Below are 6305 nucleotides of genomic sequence, written 5' to 3'. Positions count from 1 at the left end.
ATTAAGGTGTGTTTTAATTTTAATAACATAGGTTTGAAGGAGGGGGTCTCCGGAGCTGAAACGCATTAATTTCAGGGGTACAGGTCACCGTAGGGGGTGCCGGTATCTCCGGCAAGTTTACATCTCCCATGTCACGTGGCCGAACATTTAAACTTGCCAGTGATACCGACACCCCCTACGGAGACCTGTACCTCGGTAAGCAGGGGATCCCCGGACCTGAAATGAATGCGGTTCAGCTCAGGAGATTCAATGCTTCAATACTATGTTATTAAAATTAAAACTACGTGATCGCGTGTAGGAGCTGTGCCGGGAAATGCAGCTTCTCTCTGTGCCGGGAGATGCAGCTTCTCTCTGCGCAGGGAGATCGCGTGTAGGAGCTGTGCCGGGAGATGCAGCTTCTCTCTGCGCAGGGTGATCGCGTGTAGGAGCTGTGCCGGGAGATGCAGCTTCTCTCTGTGCCGGGAGATCGCGTGTAGGAGCTGTGCCGGGAGATGCAGCTTCTCTCTGTGCAGGGAGATCGCGTGTAGGAGCTGTGCCGAGAGATGCAGCTTCTCTCTGTGCCGAGAGATGCAGCTTCTCTCTGTGCCGGGAGATGCAGCTTCTCTCTGTGCCGGGAGATGCAGCTTCTCTCTGTGCCGAGAGATGCAGCTTCTCTCTGTGCCGGGAGATGCAGCTTCTCTCTGCGAAGGGAGATGCAGCTTCTCTCTGTGCCGGGAGATGCAGCTTCTCTCTGTGCCGGGAGATGCAGCTTCTCTCTGTGCCAGGAGATGCAGCTTCTCTCTGTGCAGGGAGATCGCGTGTAGGAGCTGTGCCGGGAGATGCAGCTTCTCTCTGTGCCGAGAGATGCAGCTTCTCTCTGTGCCGAGAGATGCAGCTTCTCTCTGTGCTGGGAGATGCAGCTTCTCTCTGTGCAGGGAGATCGCGTGTAGGAGCTGTGCCGGGAGATGCAGCTTCTCTCTGCGCAGGGAGATCGCGTGTAGGAGCTGTGCCGGGAGATGCAGCTTCTCTCTGTGCAGGGAGATCGCGTGTAGGAGCTGTGCCGGGAGATGCAGCTTCTCTCTGTGCAGGGAGATCGCGTGCAGGAGCTGTGCCGGGAGATGCAGCTTCTCTCTGCGCAGGGAGAACGCGTGTAGGAGCTGTGCCGGGAGATGCAGCTTCTCTCTGCGCAGGGAGATCGCGTGTAGGAGCTGTGCCGGGAGATGCAGCTTCTCTCTGCGCAGGGAGATCGCGTGTAGGAGCTGTGCCGGGAGATGCAGCTTCTCTCTGTGCCGGGAGATGCATCTTCTCTCTGTGCCGGGAGATGCAGCGTGTAGGAGCTGTGCCGAGAGATGCAGCTTCTCTCTGCGCAGGGAGATGCAGCTTCTCTCTGTGCCAGGAGATGCAGCTTCTCTCTGCGCAGGGAGATGCAGCTTCTCTCTGCGCAGGGAGATCGCGTGTAGGAGCTGTGCCGGGAGATGCAGCTTCTCTCTGTGCAGGGAGATCGCGTGTAGGAGCTGTGCCGGGAGATGCAGCTTCTCTCTGTGCAGGGAGATCGCGTGCAGGAGCTGTGCCGGGAGATGCAGCTTCTCTCTGCGCAGGGAGATCGCGTGTAGGAGCTGTGCCCGGAGATGCAGCTTCTCTCTGCGCAGGGAGATCGCGTGTAGGAGCTGTGCCGGGAGATGCAGCTTCTCTCTGCGCAGGGAGAACGCGTGTAGGAGCTGTGCCGGGAGATGCAGCTTCTCTCTGCGCAGGGAGATCGCGTGTAGGAGCTGTGCCGGGAGATGCAGCTTCTCTCTGCGCAGGGAGATCGCGTGTAGGAGCTGTGCCGGGAGATGCAGCTTCTCTCTGTGCCGGGAGATGCATCTTCTCTCTGTGCCGGGAGATGCAGCGTGTAGGAGCTGTGCCGGGAGATGCAGCTTCTCTCTGCGCAGGGAGATGCAGCTTCTCTCTGTGCCGGGAGATGCAGCTTCTCTCTGCGCAGGGAGATGCAGCTTCTCTCTGCGCAGGGAGATCGCGTGTAGGAGCTGTGCCGGGAGATGCAGCTTCTCTCTGTGCAGGGAGATCGCGTGCAGGAGCTGTGCCGGGAGATGCAGCTTCTCTCTGCGCAGGGAGATCGCGTGTAGGAGCTGTGCCCGGAGATGCTGCTTCTCTCTGCGCAGGGAGAACGCGTGTAGGAGCTGTGCCGGGAGATGCAGCTTCTCTCTGCGCAGGGAGATCGCGTGTAGGAGCTGTGCCGGGAGATGCAGCTTCTCTCTGCGCCGGGAGATGCAGCTTCTCTCTGTGCCGGGAGATGCAGCTTCTCTCTGCGCAGGGAGATCGCGTGTAGGAGCTGTGCCGGGAGATGCAGCTTCTCTCTGCGCAGGGAGAACGCGTGTAGGAGCTGTGCCGAGAGATGCAGCTTCTCTCTGTGCCGGGAGATCGCGTGTAGGAGCTGTGCCGGGAGATGCAGCTTCTCTCTGTGCCGGGAGATGCAGCTTCTCTCTGTGCCGGGAGATGCAGCTTCTCTCTGCGCAGGGAGATCGCGTGTAGCTAGTTAAGCAAATACAAATGCTACAAATTGTGATTTCTCTTGGTGAACACCGTTTTTAGACACATTTCATAGTGTTCGGTAGGAAGATGCCAACCCGATGTTGCAATGAATTTATCGAAGTTTAGTGAATAGGCCCCTATATGACAGCTGCTAAGTAAGTTTCTCAAAGTAAGGACTTTAACTATGTAGCTTACACGGTTGATGTCCTTATATGTCATCGCAACGCAGCCATATTGAGAAGAGTTGCAGAGGGAAGATGCTGGGAGGTAAGTGCAGCAGTCCAAATTTTTTTATCCGTGTTGGCCTTCAGTACAAGGTGGCAACCCTGCCCATACTGCATCATACAGTTCCCACGCAGCGTCACACAGTTCCCACGCTGCGTCACACAATTCCCACGCTGCGTCATACAGTTCCCACGCTGCATCATACAGTTCCCACGCTGCATCATACAGTTCCCACGCTGCATCATACAGTTCCCACGCTGCATCATACAGTTCCCACGCTGCATCATACAGTTCCCACGCTGCATCATACAGTTCCCACGCTGCATCATACAGTTCCCACGCTGCATCATACAGTTCCCACCCTGCATCATACAGTTCCCACGCTGCATCATACAGTTCCCACGCTGCGTCATACAGTTCCCACGCTGCATCATACAGTTCCCACGCTGCATCATACAGTTCCCACGCTGCGCCATACAGTTCCCACGCTGCGTCATACAGTTCCCATGTACTTGCATCAAAAAGAAAAGTGTTTCCTGTGGCACAGCAGCCGTGGTTGCAATGCTTTTTGGCACTGATAGTTTACTGATAGTTTAATGATAGTTTACAAGTGAGAGGTGATTAAAACATGGACTGTACACGGCGGGTGTTTGAGATTACTGCAAATTTATATCATTTTTTTATTTAGTCCATTTTGAGGAAAGGTAAAAAATTGTATGATTGTAAAACACGAAAGTACAAAAGCAAAGTCACACCGTTTGGTTCTATTAGGACAGCGAATCCCTGTGAGTGTTGGGAAATAATAGTTTTTTCACAGGTAATAACTAGGACACATTAAAGAGAGATTCTGTGTTAGTTCTTTCCTCTTAGTCTGACTCACAAAGTGCTATGCTCAAATGTCACAGTAACCTTAAACTGTGAAATGAAAGTGTATTTTTACATAAATGAATATATTGTTTCTCTACATGTGGCAGGGACCCAGAGGAGACGCTGCGAGTGTAGGAAGGGGTTCCTTTTTATCTGCAGCTGGAGCTCCCCCCACTGGGAGGGCAGCTTTACCCAGCTGGTTATAAACAGATGAAGGTATCTGAAAGTTACCAAATATCATGGGCAGGATGTATTCGAAAATAGGGCTAAGCAATATTAACAACAATGTTTTCCAGCTGTATTTGAATGACTATGGCAGCCATGTTTCAGTACGATGCTGGTTTTTCCACCTGCGAAGATGATTGGATAAAGGCCAATATCAGACCATCAAAGGGGCAATACCTCCCATGACCGACTGGAACTAATTCCAGTGACATATTTAAGGGCTTTCTTCTGGTTCATTTTAAATGGGCAGTTACACGAAGCTCACAAAAATAGACATTTTGGAAGCAGTGTAACAATGTAATTTGCTTTATTTGCAACTGTTTCATTTTAGAAGCAGCGACTTAAAATAGCAAGAAGTGCCTTTTTATCTAAAAGTGACAGGTTGCTTCACTAATTATATACCCGTGCCACAGAACTGTGGTTGAAGATAAATCTACCAAAGATAAGACTTTGTGGGGGCATAGGGTTGCCAGGTGTCCAGTATTGAAATGGACTGTCCTGTATTTAGGGACACTGTCCAGTAAGAAATGAGAGGTAATACTGGACATGTATGTGTCTATTACCTCTCTTGACATAGTGACCTGACCGGCTTGAGGGGCCGTAGGATTTCCCCGAGCAGGGAGAGAGCAGGCCTCTTGCTAAGGGGTTGGGCAGCATCCTCCTTCCTGATTGGCTGCACTACCCAGCAGCAGCCAATCAGGGGGAGGTGGCAGGAGCCTGGAGGTGGGACCAAGGAGAGGAGGAAACAGCATGGAGTGAAGAGAAGTGAGAGGTGAGTGTATGTGTGTTGAGTGCGTCACACCTTCCACCATTGTGTCCAGTATTTTGGTTGAAGCCGCCTGGCAACCCCTAGCATCTAATGGTATTCCGGCTGCAGGATGCTTCTGTGTTCTGATCTCCACGAGTCTTCTGCTGGTTCGCTTATACCATATCCGATATACTGCATATTCCACTTCTTTTTTTTGAATCTCTGTATCAATGATCCTGCGCTGGACGTCACCTCTTGGACTAATAACACGACCCAAATTAACTAGACCAGATTCCTTATAAAGTGGCAAGTGACACATTGTGTGAGATTTGTGGCTAGCGCACACTACATTTCAGTGTACTAATAGTTGATAGGATGTAGTAATCAGTTCAAATATCTTTATATTCCTCATGTTTCATATTCTTAATAGTGATTTTGTCTGGATGTTTTAGCTCAATGGATAACACTGTATATATACACAGCACTGTGCGGATTAACCATATATCTCCTGCATTTACCACCCTTTAGTAGTGTATAATCCAGAGCTTTTGCTGTACATAATCTTTTTACACCAAAACGTTGCTTTTTCAGAGATCAAACATATCAGAAGCTTTAACTCTTTCTCGCTTGCTTGTTTGTTGAACAGACAACTACTTTTTAATTTTCACTTATTTCCATTAAACAATCTGTAGGAGGCTGCTGGTGTAGGTGATCGAAAATTGCAATGGAAAATCGCACAAGTAATTGATACATGCCGGCAGTATAAACACATCACACGTTGTGAAGAAATCCATGACTCGTGTATCTCCTCCATCCTACTAATTGGTCAGCGCACATTATAGATGCTCCAGGCTGCTATTGCAGAGCAGATAACCTTTCAATGCACCACGATGAAATTTCCTCAAAGGTCCTTTCTTGATCAATAAAATGTGACCTTCATTTTTGCCCTGTTTAAGTCAGTTGGTTAGTTTCCAAGATGAAACAAGATACTGTAGAATGCATTGATGAAGCTGCCCCACTACTGCATTTTAAGATGCCTATTTTTATTTCTGTAACTTTTAACATTTAACGCTTTGTACAATTATATAAATCACCAGGATTTGTTGATTTCTGATTCTGAGATGTTTGCAAATGTGTGCAAAATTGGAAAGAAAAAAATGAATGTACTTCAGTTTTCTATTTTTTCCCCTAAAATAATTTTTGGAGCGAACGTGCCTGTAAAGGTGCTCTATCAATACAGGGATACCCCGGTTTAAGGACACTCACTTTAAGTACACTCGCGAGTAAGGAGATATCGCCCAATAGGCAAACGGCAGCTCACGCATGCGCCTGTCAGCACGTCCTGAACAGCAATACCGGCTCCCTACCTGTACCGAAGCTGTGCGCAAGCGGGGAGACTATAGAGCCTGTTACACATGTGTTATTTACATCAGTTATGTACGTATATGATGACTGACGTACAGTACATGCATCAATAAGTGGAAACAAGGTAGTACTTCACTGCGTCACCTCTGTATTATTGCTGATGTGGCATATTTTGTGTATATAAGTTTTGTTCAGAAATTACCAAACCAGAGTCTAATATTGACTCTCCCTGTTGGCCACTTGTAAGTGATCAATAAATCTGCTTTATTGAACCAATATTATTATTTTATTTTTTGATTTCACACATACAAGCAGATCTCTAAAAGAATGGCTGCAGAAGAAGAATTTCCGTGTTTTAGAATGGCTT

The sequence above is a fragment of the Ascaphus truei genome, chromosome 18 (genome assembly GCF_040206685.1).
Source record: "Ascaphus truei isolate aAscTru1 chromosome 18, aAscTru1.hap1, whole genome shotgun sequence".
Classification (NCBI taxonomy): domain Eukaryota; kingdom Metazoa; phylum Chordata; class Amphibia; order Anura; family Ascaphidae; genus Ascaphus; species Ascaphus truei.
The sequence above is the reverse complement of the archived record's forward strand: the minus strand, read 5'-3'. Positions refer to the sequence as shown.